The sequence below is a fragment of the Halichoerus grypus genome, chromosome 3 (assembly GCF_964656455.1).
Source record: "Halichoerus grypus chromosome 3, mHalGry1.hap1.1, whole genome shotgun sequence".
NCBI lineage: Eukaryota > Metazoa > Chordata > Mammalia > Carnivora > Phocidae > Halichoerus > Halichoerus grypus.
In genome coordinates, this window is record NC_135714.1 from 148,235,605 (window position 1) to 148,252,048 (window position 16,444).

Here is a 16,444-nt window from a genome sequence, read left to right on the forward strand (position 1 = left end):
TTTTCACGTATATGCAATCTGTTAGTATGTGCAACACTCATGACCTAACATAGATCAAAATAACGCTTTCTTAGTGAGTAATAATGCAAAAAATCCTTCACGAAGTGTTCCTGAGAAGTAATATTGTTGAATTTCTTGTTTATTAATAAGTAAGACAGCTTCTGTAATTAAACTTTTAACAATAGAATGCAGCCTTCTTTGTGGTATTGATGTAACACTTTTTTTTTTTTTAACTAGTCCTGTGCATCACCTCAGAATATTAATATTCTTAATTTCAAGGGTCATCACCCATGTACACTGTGTACCTTCCACACATATTATGTGTTTAAATAAAAGTCCATTTGTGGACAACAGGAATATATATCAAAGGTAATTAAATATTTGTTCTTATACTTAACAAAGTTTAATCTCTTTATACAGTGAGTGGTATACATGTGAAATACATGGAGGTAATCTGCTTTTTCATTTTGAGAAGTGATGGTTACCAGTCTGTAAACTTTAAAGATAACTAGTTGCTTATGGATTTTTGGTGGATTGGAATTTTGAGGAAAAATGTTGACATGTTTTTATTTAGTTGTTGATCTCTACCATCCTTTCTAATAGGGATATAACTTTGATTTGAAGTATATTGTTTTGTCATTCCAGTGAAAAAAAGGAAGATGGGCACTTTGAATGTGAAACTTTTTTTTCCTATTTAGATCACTCATTTCTCCATCCTTGTTAAGAAACAAAATTTTGTTAACATTAGTAGTTAATACTAATGTTATTATGTAAAATTTCTATTTCAAAATAGTTAACAAAAGCAAAATGACTTTTCCTTGAGTTTTGTTAATTCAAATAACCATAACCATCTGAAGTATTTGTTGTATAGCTAACATAAAACACTAATTAATCTTATTAATGAGATCTTTACAACTTTCACACTGGGTCTTACTGATTTTGACTCTTAATGAGAAATTTGTTTGTATAATGGTATTAAAAAAATGAAATATGGCAAATCAACTTTCTGACTTACTGTAATCTGCAAAAGAGTTTCCTTGTTCTGGTTCTTTTGTAGTACCAGTGATACTTAATATTAGGTAATAAATTAACCATTATGAAAGGCATGCGGTGGCAAGATAAGGAGGTGTTTCTCAAAGTTTCATACACTGTTGAGTAAATAACTGATGGAGATCTTGTGACATTCCAGTTTAATAATCCTATGTAACAGTTTTGAAACCAAGAGTAAAGTCGGGCACTAATATGCCATAAAATGAATGTCGATCACATACTTTAGTAGTTTTTAACCTAAATAATAGTTTTAAAACTAATTCTTACAGAAACAAAATAAAGTTAAAAAGGTAGAAATTGTCACTTACCGAAAGATAGAATTCATTGTAAAACAGGAAAAGATAAGCTTTTATGGGTTTTATTCCACTGTTAAATATAATTGGAAAGATAATTAGGATAGTTGACATTATACAAGTATTGGATAAGTAAGAGTTAAGTCATATATGTATTATAAATATATATATATATATACACTTGACCAAATAAAAAGTGACTTTCAGTGATGAATTAAACATGCTCAATATTGTGATATAATAGTTTGCTAATGTATCTATAAATCAATGTTAGTAAGTCAGCTAAACACACAGGTTTCCAATTGAAGCATGTAATTTGACTATTGGGTAATGTGTTATTTAAATTTAGCAGTTTGTTCTAAAAAGACTATTTCATGGTTAATTGCTAAAATGTTCTTCAAAAGCCATCTTTTACTATATTTATCCCTAAGTTGTAAAATCGTGAGGGTAAGGATAATGTGCTGATTGAGGCATTGACAGCGGTAAGTACTGAAGCTGTTCAAAACAAGTCACGTGGCCGTATGAGCAGTCTATTTTTACAGCAGTTATGTGTAAAACAGCATGTGTGATGTGGTGGTGGTCACAGGAATCGAAAACCTTCACCATTTTAAATAGTTTAATTATTACAATGAGCTGTAGGGAAATACTTTAATTTATGGAGATTCAAAATCATAGAATGGCTAATACTCTTTAAGTTCTCCTAATTTGTATTTTATCAGAGCACATCACTAATAGTTTGTCTATCCACTGTTCAGTATCAACAGTATTTATTATATAATCTGAAACAAAGTGAGGGTAAACAGAAAACACTGATAGAAACTATACGTTAATTTTCATGCTGTTTAGTATTTTGCACATTTTTTCTCATTTTTATACTATTACAAGTTAATTGTATTTATTGCCATTTCATATTAAGAATAATTTTATGACAATTCCCATATTATAATATTTGCCCATTTATGATGCAGAAAAGAAAAAAAATAAAAATTCCCAAATTATTCATCTAAAAGTTTTTTTTTTTTTCTTTTCTCTCACACAACCAAAGGGGATTGAAAAAATTTAATAATGCAATAATTAAAGTGTGTATTTTATTGTTTGGGCTCTGCAAAGTTGGAATCCAGTTACTTAAATAATTTTTAAGCTTTTGAGATTTTTAATGTTTTAGAAAAATTTGAAGATATTTTATAGTTTTGGTTTATATGTTATCAATCATAATTGTCATATGTTATTTTCAGTTGAATTAATTTTGTCACTTTTTTGCTTTTATGGGGATGATATAATTATCCCCGTTGTTTTGTTTAGAAATGTATACATATATTATAAAATAGTCTATTGATAATGAATATATTTAGCTGAGAATCATTACTGTATGATTATTGTGTAATAATTCTTCTCATTTTTCTCTTAAAATTTGAATTGCTGTTCTTCTCTGCTTTCAGCTGCATTTAAATTAACATTATGTATTTAGATCTTAATTAAACAGGCATTAGGGTGACAATTAGAACAAAACAATATTTTAGAGCAAAACTACTTCACTCAGCATTATTATACCTTTCTTCCTAATTATTCACACAAGAATAGGTAAATAAAAACTACCCCCAAAACACTTTGTTTTCCTAAATACATTGAAAAGCTTAATAAAAAATGTAGCTGTAGTTTTGGCAACAAAGTTGCAAATAATATGACTTGCAGAAATAATACAAGAATATTCAGAATATGAAGAAGATCTTGCAGTATTTTTGCAAATCATTTTTTGAAATGAAAGAAGTAGAGTCAAATTTCCAGAATTTTAAATCAGACATTTTCACAATTATTCAGAATGATTTTAGAAACTTGTGTTTGGCCTGGATTTTTGTACCACATTAAAAACCCAAAACTAGATACTCATGTCACTTTTAAATTGTAGTACCTTCTTATTTCTTTGTACTTAGGAAGTTTTATTGATGAAATAGGGCTAATCATCGTTGCCACATAAGGTACATAAAGTTCTGAAATCACATCTTGGGTATGGAAAGTATTGTGTAGTAATATTTTGTTTTTAGTCAGATCCATATGTAAGCTGTACATGACAGATGTGGGGCTTCACCTTCATTTAAAAAAAAAAAAATCTTCTGAAAGATTTCTCAGCATCTTTGACCAGCTCTTCTAAATGTTAACCACACTTTGGGGGGATTCTTTCTTTTGGCTAAGAACATTTTTCCCCTGTGGCATTTTAAACCTGTTTTATGATGTGAAGATGTCAGATAATTGGTACTGAGTATATGCAAACTGTCTTATGCTTTTCTTTGTCATGCTGATCACTAAAGCAGTAGAGTGTGTCTGTGTTTCTTTTCCAGCAAACACCTTAGATATTGGAAGAGCTAAGGACAGGAGAAAAAAAATAAGGTTTTCTCTCTTCCTGCACTCAGGATTATCAGTACACTAGATGTGAAATGATGCATTAGTTTGAGCCATACTGTTCTTAATTAGCTAAAATGTAGGTTTTAAATTAGGATTTTAAAGGACCTTTTCTTGAATTTATGGAAAATCCATTCTGACTCGCTACAGGATCACACCACACAGACCACTGTAACAAGTGTCTTAATTATTTGCTGTGACCTCGTAGATCGCAACATGATTAGTTCATCACCTTGCCTCCTGGGAGACTGTGTGAAACACAGTCTTCTGTTCACAATCTGGTAAAAAAATTAGATAGGTTTTTCTCCTGTTCATTGCTGTGTTGGATAAGCTGTGCTGAATCAATTAACCTCCTATATATTTTTTAATCTGTAAAAGAAACCAAGTCAAGACGGAATATGTAGGGAAAAGGGTAAGGAAGTTTGGGTGCTTTAAGTGGTATAGAGAAGAGAATTGAGGGTTTTTTTTTTTTTTTAAGTTCTGTCAGGAGTAGCCATGATAGCCTTTAGGGAAGTTTGCAACTCTGTCTCCCCTTGTAACACTTTTGTACAGGTGAAAGTCAGCTAAGGTACATCAAGAATAACCTTAAAGGAGGGGATACAAATTAAATGAGGAAAAGAAGTTAGGCAGTGTAAGTGGGATATAGAATCAGATGTGGTTGTGCTTTGTCTCGGCAGTCACTCATTTCTCATTTGCTTGGCTTGCTTATGATGAAGAGGTGAGCACTGGATACTTCCATTCTTAAAACCATCTGACATGACCACATCGTTCTTCTCTTTCCTTAACATTTACATGTGTTGACAAAGTACCATTATAGAATCAAATGTCCAAATGTACCAAGAAATAGGAGGTTCTCAGGATGATAGTAAAAGACACACTCATAAACTAGATACTCGCTCTCCATATGACCTCCACCTGTCACACCATAAAGCTAACAATTCCTAAATTCTCTCAAAATGTAGTTGTAATTCTTGAATGGACAACAAAAAAGAAAAATAAAAAATGTTTGTGCCACTGACAATTTATATTTAGACAGGCAGGAATACACACACACATATATACTGGGTTTATTTAAAGGTTGAAAAGAAGAGACAGGGCATCCACAAACATTCAAGAACACAATTACCACCATTGTTCCTCACTGATATGCTGGTGTTTGTTACTACCAAACTCTAACTAGGTGGCCAGAAAGGTATATTTAGGGTTAAGGGCAAATTGCATGAGTGTTTTCTTCAACTTTCCTACTTCTAGCATAATGGGGAAAAGTGTGGACTGGATTAGCAGTACTGTCAAAGTATTCATTTCACGTATTCATTTAACAACACACATACATACATCCACATGCATGTTCTCACTTATAAAGAAAAAATAAATCCACCCAACTGTTTCATTTTGTACATTTTTTTTTTTTTACTTTTATAACTTTACACTTTTTCCATTGCTTTGAATCCACAAAGAGGCTGTTAGTCATCTGAGCCTGAAGCATCATTTAAATGTTATCAGTATAACTCTAGGAAAGTATGGAGAGAGATAAAGAAGATGCATCTGTCTCTAGAAGTACTTACACCTATTTAGCAAGCGTGAGACTCATAGCAAGGATTTAGCCTGTTAGACTTGCACAGATTATAAATAGGGTGATTTGTTTGTTTTCTGGTAATAGAATCAATGCAGTTGTGGTTGCCATCAATGTGGTGGTGGCTATCAGCTCTCTTTTGCAAGGAGTGGTAGTGTCTCAATGACGGCTGAGAAGGCTAATTTTAAATTTATTGCTCAATTACTCATGGAATGTTATTTTCAGTACTTGAAGTCTAGAAAGCAAGAGACGGAATTTTATTATAAATCATTGTGAACTATTTTATCATAATAAAAATGACCACATTGTCAGGGCTGCCACCCCAAGTTTGAGTGAGTGGGGCTTTCCTTTTTCCTTATTTTTGGCATGTCACCTCAGCAAAAGAATCCAGCTGAACTTAATTATAAGAGAAATATCAGAATTTCCATTCTGTTTTGTTCTCTTTTAGTATGTAAGGATGTAGGCTCTGGAACCAAATTATCAGGGTTCAAATTCTGGATCCTGCACTTAACACTTTGTGACATTTAGCAAGTCATTGATCTTCCCCAAACCAGTTTTCTCTTAAGTCAAATGGGGATAATACTTTTCTTGTAATGTTACAGTGAGGACAAAATAAATGCTTAGTATCTTGAACAGCATATAATAAGGGTTAATGAATATAGATTGTTATTATGGTATAAGCATTTATAAACAATCATTGCCATTAACAAGGAAATTAGTGTTTGTTTAATAAATATTTACAGATGGTTTCTCTTTGCAGGACTGTGTCAGGAGAGCACAGCACAACAGTGAATATGGTAGAGGATTGTCATTGATGTGTTAAATCTGGAAGGGAGGGACTTTTCAATAAACAAATAAATAGGGTCTAGAAAATGAAAGGGCTTTTTCTTTGTAATTTTTTGGTCCAATGCTTAAGGACAGGTTGTTAATTTTATTTTTTATCTAATCATTTATTGCAAAAAATGATTTTTTTGGTATAGTGCATTCAAAGTTATTTAAAAAATGAAGCTTTTAATAGGAGAGATTTTTTTAAAAAAGTAATGCTTCTTTGTAGTGACCACTTTCATTTCCCATAACAAATAAAGCCCATGCCTCACATATAGGCATTTTTTTTTTTTTTTGCTACATTAATTACAAACAAGAATCTGAGAACTACTTTTGTTGTTTAAATCTTGGTCATGAGAGAGAGTGATTATTTTGAAGAAAAAAAGTTAAAAAGCAGAATAGGAACTATTAAAATCATGAAGCTACTTTGTACAGAGTTACTATTCCCCTCAGTGGAGTTAGGGGATACACAAAAAAGCATATTGCATGTGCCTGTTCTTAATTTTCTAAATAGTGAATTGGTGAGGTAAAATTGTTATTCATGAAACAAACAAACAAACAAACAAAAAACAAGCACTGAATGGTAGAATTTTCTGTGTGTATCATGGACCTTTAGAAAAGAGAGAGAATGGTATGGTCTCTGGACTCATTAGACAGGGCTTCATTCTTTTAGGGGGAGAATGTTGAGCTGCATCTTCTTATCAGAATTAGACAGTGTTGGGATTAAGCTGAGGGAAGGGCAGATACTTCAGGTTCCGACATTGGGCTCACCACTTACCAAAATATATCATCTCGGGCAAGTCACTTAACATCTTTGAACCTCAGATCTTCATATGTTAACACCGATATTCTCTCATAAAAGGATAGCAGAGAGAACTAATTGGATTAATATATGTAAATTGCCTGGTGCATAGTAAATAATTAAGGGAAGCTAAACAAATAGCATTGCTACCTTTTTCTCAGTTTTTAGAATATTCACTGAAGGTAGTGAGTAAGCTTAATATTGGGCAAACCCAGTAAAGGTATAATAAAATATATGAAACATCACTATTAATTTCTTTATTATTGCTAATATAGATGTTTATTGGGTATGTGTACCATACAATACTGTGCTACACCCCGTGGCAAATAAGTGATTAAGAGATAAATCTGTTTTCAATTAGCTTACAATCTGCTCGTTAAGAGAAGGCAGGCACACACCCATAATATAGGGATGGATTAAATTGTTTCATGAGAAATACGTGTTCTAATTATTTACAGTTTAGAAGAAGTAGAGAAAACGTCAGTTATTGTGTGATATTTATGTGACCCTAAGTGCTTTCTGCACAATTACTGATTTAATCCTCCAACAATTCATTGAGATGGTTTCTTCTGAATAACTCAATTCACAGTTAAGTAAGGCTCAAAGACAAAATTTGAGTCTCTGCACTGTGGATTCATAAAAAAGAAAAAAATGATGAACAGTGTTAACAGCTACATAGTTTAAGGCAAGTGAGAACTTTGAAAAAGTGACTGGGTTTGATAATTAGTCTCTGATATGCTCTTGATTGAAGTTACACACAGTCATAGAGGTATAAACAAAATTGTATATGGTTAAGTGGTAAGATTAAACATACAACTAAAATATCTTATAAGATAGATAACAAGTAATGGTGGGGCTAGCATTGAAATAAACAGCTGAATGTGGGGTCCTGGTAGGTAGGAGACAAGAGAAGCCAAAAGAAGGCTAATGCGTGAAGGCTAGTCCCCAAGGAAAATGAAGGTAGACGAAAAAAAGCAGGAGAGAAACAGAAAAGGTTGTTACGATATGAAAGGTAAATACAGAGCCTGTGCTTGTTACAGTTTGGCAGAGAGGTCTGAGATTTTTCTTATGCAATTATCTTACTAATTTGGAGAGATGATTGAACATTTGTGAAATGTTCTGCAAAGTGTGAAACCATATAATATAGATAGATATCTATAATATCTAGATACATAGGTAATTAGATGTTTATCATAGTATATAAAATCCTATCATAAAGATTGAAGACAATAATACAGAATGGGGATTTCAAGAAACCATGCCGCCGCCTGGTCAGTTAAGACAGCAATGTATCTGTCAAAATAAATGCAGACAATGAACAGATATGCAGAGCAAAGGAAAAAAGCAATTGGTTATGTATAGGTAGTAGAATGAGGGAAGTGACCCTTCCCTGTAAATATTAATTACAGAGATAAGGAGATAGTAGTATTAAGTTGCCAAGAATCCCAAGATAATATATGAATAATAAAAGTAATAAAGTCATTATGATAAAAACAATAAAAGTAATAATTAAAGGCAATATATTAACATTTATTTATAGTTTCTTACTATGTGCCAGACACCGTGTTGAGCTGTTCTTAAATAGTCACAGCAAATCCATGGTATATGGAAGATTACTATCCTGTATTGCAAAAGTGAAGAGACTTTTCTTTTTCAAAAATTTGTTAAGATATTACAGTGATTATTCTACCAGTATTGAAGTGTTGGACTATCTATAATTTACTCCATATAATGTAAATACATTGGATATCCTGGACCATAGAGTTACATATTAATTCAACTATGAAACGAAATATGCACAGTGGTTAAGGGTTTGGATACTAGAGCCAGGCTGCCTGGTTTCAGTTCCAGCTCTATTATTTGCTGCCTGTGTCACTTTGGACAAGCTGCTTATCTTTTCTGTGTCTTAGATTTGCCATTTATAAGATGGGTATAAAAAACAGTGCCTACTTGGTTGAATCAATATGTGGGTTAAATAGATTAATGTTCATAAAATGTTTGGAAAACATAGCAAGCAATTTTAAAGTGTTAGCTATTATTATCTGTTAGAATTCTAGAGAACTGAGATAGGATAAAAAAGGAAAAGTATGTTCCTATACCATTTCTTTCATAGACCCATCATGAGGGTTTAGAAAAAAAAAATTTCATTCTTCTTTTTAAATGTTTATTTATTTATTTGAGAAAGAGAGCACATGCATGTGCACGAGTGAGGTAGGGAGGGGCAGAGGGAGAGAGTCTTCAACCAGACTCCCTGCTGAGTGTGGAACCAATGTGGGGCTCCATCTCAAGACCCTGAGATCATGACCTGAGCTGAAATCTAGAGTTGGGCACTCAACGGACTGAGCCACCCAGGTGCCCCCCAAATTTGCATTCTTATAAGGCTTTAAAAAATGTTCAAAGAAGCATCTTTAACTTCTTTTTCTTTAATTTTTAAAATTTATTTATTTACTTTTAGTAGCCGATATGGAAATAAAATAGCACTTATTAGTTCAAAAGTTTTTTGTAACTTGAACCAAGGGCTCTTATAGCCCTACCTGTGAGAGCAAACTGGATTTTAACAGAGAGTTTAGTTCTTCCCAGCATGTGCAGTCAGCACCAATGCTGTTATCTGGACCTTTCCCCTCATATTTTTTGTGCTGTTCTCTCCACATGGTGTTGATTTCTCAATGTGAATTTTGTCCTCAAGGGATAAAAGCTGTCTTATAAATTATGTCATTGAGTCTGAACTTCTAAAAAAGATTATCTAAAAATGTCTTTAGGGTTGAATATTTTATTTTATTATTTTATATAACTTGAATTTTAATGTTATTGTCTGGTTGCTTCCAAATGATGCTGTTTGAGACTGGAGTAGAGAGCTTGACAAAGGAAGTGCTCTCTCACTCCTAGTGCTTAGGAGAAAAGAACAGGCTGCAAAGACAGAGGAATGGAAAACTAGAAAATTAGGTGGTAGGGGAGATGAAAATGCTTTCATTCCCTAGCTGAGTGAATCTTATCATTTTTTAAGGTAGCCTAACAGAAGGGTGTCAGATTAACAACAACTATATAGTAGGATTCTTTCCCCCTCTTAACTTCTATGGAAACTTCCATTTTTTTCTTTCTTTCTTGAGTCCTAATATATGAAATATGGAGGGAAAGATAGGCATCAGAGACGCCAAGGGGATACTATTCAAGAAAGGGTAGAAATACAAACTACTTTATCACTTTGCCCCCCTCTTCCATCCTTTTTTCTGCTCAGAGCCCACACTCCTCCGCTTTTTCCTTTAAATTTTCCTAAAGAAACATTTCAAGTGGGAATTGATTTGATCAATTATTGGTCCTATGAATGGACGAAAGACTTTAAACTCTAAAAGCTTAAGTCTTTTGCATTATATTAAAAAAAAAAAGTTCTGTTGAACCTAACTGGATTTTCAATTATTGAAATGTGTATGATGTGAGAAATATTTCTTTAGCTCAAGGCTTTTACTGTTGATCTGTGTTGCTATTGTTTTGTTTGTAATACTGGGAGCTGACACCTTATTTCAGACTGTGCCATCAGAAGGTAAATATTGCTTAGTTGTGTCACCTCAAGGGAAGCGATCTTGTGTAAGTTAAAAATAAAAACTGGCACAATGAAGCCAAAACTACTAGTAAAGAATCTCTCTGTGATTTCCCACTCAGCACTTTCTCCCATTTTCTAAAGCTGCTTTCTCCACTCTTCTCTTGTCTCCTCAAATCTCCCTTGCCACCCCTTCTCTTATCAGTGGAGAGCCGGGCCTCATTCTTCACTGAAAGCATAGTATTTTCATATTGGGAGAGCCAAGACTTCGTACCATAAAATCAGAAAAAGTATCTGCATTTATTTCTCAGTTCTCTATTTGCCTCATGTGACTGTGGAAAAATGTCCCTAGCTTTAGGATACATAGGGATGTTCTCTCCAGACTATAGACCACAGTGTTTTCTTAGGAATTTCACATTGATCTTTTCTCATTTCACTTATTTTCAGTCTCTTCCTCTCTGATCCATCCTTCACATCAATATTTGAACTTGCTCAGATTTCTCCCACTTTTGGAGGAGTACGGGGAGCAAGATATAAAGCGAAGACAATGTCACTCTGTGTCACACACCCTTTTAGTACTGTCCTGTCTTTCTCCTCTTAACAGCCAGACCTGATGCATGTACTTCCTGATTTTCTGCTTCTGTGTACCGCAGGCTGATTCCAGCTCCTGGAATCTGCATTAGCTCCTTTCAGCAGTGTCACTGGAAATCTCTTTGTAGTTAATTCCAAAAGCACTTCTCATTAATCATACTACTTGATAGAATTTAACTAAACTCTCTTACCTGAAACAGTCATCTTTATCTGAGGAGAAGAGGTGGCAGAGTGGGAGACTTAAAGAGGGAAGAGGCTGGAACGGCAGCTTTGGGAAACAAGCAAGAAGGCTGAATAGGGAAATGTGCACTGATTCTTTACTTTAGCCTTTGCTGTGTGAACTCCTATTTTAATTCTATCTCCACGGCCCATCCCAACCACCATGCATGCACAAACACGTTTACAGTGTCTTTATAGACACCTACTTCTGTCCTTTTGCTTAAAATGTTATTTTCTTTGGTGGTCTCTGCAATTACATCTTCTCTGCATTCTCGGGAGAGGGGCTTGGGGGAAGGGGCAATTCATCCAGCCCCTCGTAATTTCAGCTATCAAATTTAAGTTGATGACTCCCAAATCATTATGTCTAATCCGAATTTCCCTCTGAACACGTGATCCACACACCACTAAAATCTAGAAACATATTTTAAACCTTAAATGCTGCAATGAAATCCGTTTTTCTCTTCCATTCTCTGCAGCGGTTCTCCTTTTGTGTTTCCTACCTAAATGAAGTACACCATCATCTATCCAGGTGTTCATTATGGTTGGTACCTTCATTATGTTTACTCTCAAATTCAGTTGATTGATAAGCATTAGCAGTTCTTCCTAAAACATCTCTTTTGCACTCATCCACATCTCTTGATGCCCCTTGCCACTACCCTAGCTGGGACCAGCATAAACACTTCACTGGATTTCTGGAAAAGACCCTCAACTTAATACTCCTCCCTCCAGCCTTGTCCTCCAGTCCACACTCACAGCAGAGAGTTGTTTATCCAAAGTGTGTAAATGAACAGGCCATGGCCATTTGTCAGTCTACTCACTAGCTTCTCTAATCTTTGGATTAAAGTTCAAGTTCTTTAATATGGCTTCCCTGTATTAAATACTCCTTGATGAACCCAACTGGTCACTATTTTATTGCCACGACTACCCAGGCTCCAACCACTTTGAACTTCTTTTAGGTTCCTTAGAATACGATATTCTTTCTCTTCCAGGAATTTGCCTATATTTTATCTTCAGTCTTACCTGAATAATTTCTACTTTTCTTCAAGCTCTTTCTGGGAAACTTTCTCTGATCTCTCATGCTTGGGTTTGGTACCTTACCTGTTCCCTAAGAAAAACTTTCTTTTTCTGCCCTTAGAATGGAACTTACCAGTCTGTGTATTAACTACCTATTTAGGTAGTTTATATACCGTTAATCAGTAAATTCCTTAAACTTAGTAGTAGGTCGACTGATGCACTCCCCCTGTCCTCCCCCCCAAAAAAAGTTCATCCATGTACTAATCCATTGAACTTGTGAATGTTACCTTATTTGGAAAAAGAATCTTGAGGATGTAATTAATTTAAGGATCTTGAGCTGCAGAGACCATTCTGGATTATCTTGCTGGGCCCTAAATCCAGGGACAAGCATCCTTAAAAAAGACACACAACACGGGGGATTTGATGCACAGAAGGAAAGAAGACACAGACAGAAGAGGGAGATGCAGTGTGCAGGTGGAGGCAGAGATTGGAGTGGTGCAGAATAAGCCAAGCAGCTGGAAGAGGCAACGGAGGATAGAGCCTCCAGAGGTAATGCGGCCCTGCCAACATCTTGATTCGGAACTTCTGGCCTCCAGAACTGTGAGAGAGTAACTTCTTGTTGTTTGAAGTCGCCTAACTTGTGGTGATTTGTTACAGCAGCCCCGGGAAACTAATCCAGTTAGAAATTGTCTTTTTCCGCGTTTTAATGCCAGCGCCTAGTATTGACTGACCACAAATTAGGCTTTCAGTAAATATTTCTTGAAAGAATGAGGGATGATAGATATGAGTTGTTTTCTATATATTGAACTTACATGAGCTGAACTGTATTTATCCGAAAACAAGAGTATGCACAACCCATTGTGTATGCTTAAATACCGTATATGTATTATCAAACAACTGTGAATATAAAAAAGTTAAACTGTTGTCATCCTCATGAATTAAGGTTCCATTTGGATGTGTTTGTTCTATCAGTCTCTCTCTAAGTATGCTGTTATGTCAAGACTGGACTGATCCTGATACTGCAAATCACAATGAGATTTCATCAAACTTGTACACATCTGAGATGCTATAGAAGCTGTGTATGGCTCCAGTAACTTTAATGAAAGGAGGGTGACCTTCAAACAAGCCAGTAAGATAAAGAACAGCGTGTAATCATTGAGTGTATTCTTTCTGTAATTACAGCAACATCATAGTATAACTTACACTTATAAAATGTTTAGGCACAAGGTGCATCTACATTAAAATAATAGCTGTGACAACTTAGGAAGACTTTATTTAAAAATTTTACTGATTTATAAAAAAGCTTGTAGGGACACCTGGATGGCTCAGTCAGTTAAGCATCTGCCTTTGGCTCAGGTCATGATCCCAGGGTCCTGGGATCAAGTCCCACATGGGGCTCCCCACTCAGTGGGGAGCCTGCTTCTCCCTCTGCTGTTCTCCCTGCTTGTGCTCTTTCTTTCTTTCTCTCTCTCTGACAAATAAACAAATAAAATCTTAAAAAAAAATAAAAAAGGTTGTAGTCGAGTTAATTATTACAACCTACAAGGGAACACTAAGCAGCCCACTTCATTTAAAAAAGTCATTTTGGGGGCGCCTGGGTGGCTCAGTCATTAAATGTCTGCCTTCGGCTCAGGTCATGATCCCAGGGTCCTGGGATTGAGCCCCACATCAGGCTCCTTGCTCAGCGGGAAGCCTGCTTCTCCCTCTCCCACTCCCCCTGCTTGTGTTCCCTCTCACTGTATCTCTCTCTGTCAAGTAAATAAATAAAAATCTTCAAAAAAATAATAAAAAAATTAAAAAGTCATTTTGGAAATACAGATTGACAGATTTCAAGGGGTTTATTTTAATTTGAATGCTTCAGATCTTAAGGCTTCTATTAGCTAGCACAGGTCCTCATTTTAACAACCCCCCCTTCTTTTGAAAAAATCTACCTTGATTTACCTGTGTTCATTTTATTTTATTTTTATTTTTTTATTTTTTTAAAGATTTTATTTATTTGACAGAGAGAGAGATAGCGGGAGCAGGAACACAAGCAGGGGGAGTGGGAGAGGGAGAAGCAGGCTTCCCGCCGAGCAGGGAGCCCGATGTGGGACTCGATCCCAGGACCCCGGGATCATGACCTGAGCTGAAGGCAGACGCTTAACGACTGAGCCACCCAGGCCCCCTACCTGTGTTCATTTTAATTAGCAGTTGTCTAGTGGGGATGTGGAAGCACAGAGAGAAAGGGAGAAAATTCAAGGGTAAAACTTATGAATGAGATTAGGAAAAAATTCTAAGAGCTAGAAAAGATATGACAGGGTTTATTTGGTAGAGGCATATTTAATGCAGTGTCTTGGGGGAAATCTTTTACTGTTCTGATAATTACATAACATTGTGTTTGATGAGATGGTTCCACAAAGCTCTTCATGATGCTAAATTACTTCAAGCACATTAATTATATTTCCTCTTCTTTGTACTAGTATGATGGTCAGCTTTGGATTTTTGAGCTTCTCATTCTGACATTTCTATCTACTGGTCACCTAACTTTGACCTTCTTTCATTTCAGTTGCTTTTGTGTTCATCTCAATAGTGTATTAAAATGATTTTCAGGGCGCCTGGGTGGCTCAGTTGGTTAAGCGACTGCCTTCGGCTCAGGTCATGATCCCGGAGTCCCGGGATCGAGTCCCGCATCAGGCTCCCTGCTCAGCAGGGAGTCTGCTTCTCCCTCTGACCCTCCTCCCTCTCATGCTCTCTGTCTCTCATTCTCTCTCTCTCAAATAAATAAATAAAATCTTTAAAAAAAAAAAAAAAAAATAAAATAAAATAAAATGATTTTCAATATAAGAAATGTTACCAAGGTGTATTCAGCTTTAAAAAGATGTGTAGAGGGGCACCTGGGTGGCTCAGTTGGTTGAGTGTCAGACTCTTGATCTCCGCTGGGGTCTTCATCTCAGGGTCGTGAGTTCAGGCCCTCCGTTGGTCTCCGCACTGGGCATGGAGCCTACTTAAAAAAAAAAAGTGCAGAAATAGTAGAGGGAGTTTTTAAAATCACGTCTTTTTCCTTAATATTATCAGTTCAGTGGGATCTAGTAGTCAAAATGCCATTTAAATGTTCTTATAGTTGGGCAAAAATAATACATGCTATTACACATTGACTTGTATCATAATATTTAGATGCTAAAACATAACTTTGTAGGCACCATCACCTAACAAAAACATGCCCGTGGATGTTTTGTTAACCGTTATGAGAAAATATGTGCATCCAATTTTAAGCAACTTGTTTGACTTGAACACTAAAGTCTTTTTCTTATTTACAACACTTTATATGATTTTACATTGTTTCTGTGAGTTTCTGCAATTATATATTTCTACTTATTTGAGACACGTTCTGTCTTTGTCAGTGATCTTGTGGTGATATATTGACTCTGAATGATCCATCAGTATCTTTCATGTAGATAGATACAAATACTATTTTTTGTGATATTTTTAGATGGGAAAGGTTTTTATTTTCATTTTACTGATGGAATGTGTAAATTCTGGTGAGAATTTCTTTAAATAATACATTTTAAAAATATTTTAATCCAAGTACAGCAATCAAGTATTAGCTACAGATATTTGTCCTTTTTAAATGTAAACTAGTAGTTCGTGTATGTTTGTCAGAGTTTTCTCGTTCGTTTTATTATGTTTTGCGACCCCATCTTTAAGTTGGGTAGGATATTCCTTTTAATTTATGCTTATCTTATAAGTCAATTTATTTAATTTCTTACTGTTTTCCTGTCTGATTTTTATTTACTTACCTATGACTGATATTTTATAGTGTTTTCCTTCCTTTCCTGTGTGACATTGATTATATGTGCATATACATATATATATATTTCATATATATATAAATTTTGCCATTGTCAGTATTGATGGACATGTGAGTACTTTGTGAGAAGTATTGAATAATATTTTCATTTCTCATTTTAGCAAATGTCATTTTGTTCCCTGGTTTATTAGGTTTGAGTAAATATGAAAATTTGAGCCATGACTCTTAAAAACATCACTTAGGAATAGTGAATAAGAATGAATTATTTTTTCTTTTTTCACTATGGGCCCAGAAGAAAGAGTCATAAAGTTAAAGCATAAGGTAAGTGGGTGTCTGCACTAGCTAGTGGTGAATATTT

At 34.9% G+C, this 16,444-nt stretch overlaps 1 protein-coding gene across 2 annotated transcripts in view; it reads left to right on the plus strand.

Annotated features, from left to right (window-relative positions):
• Positions 1 to 16,444, plus strand: part of GALNTL6 (polypeptide N-acetylgalactosaminyltransferase like 6) — a 1,190,952-nt gene that overhangs the window by 1,900 nt on the left and 1,172,608 nt on the right. The gene's annotated exons all lie outside the window — the stretch shown is intronic.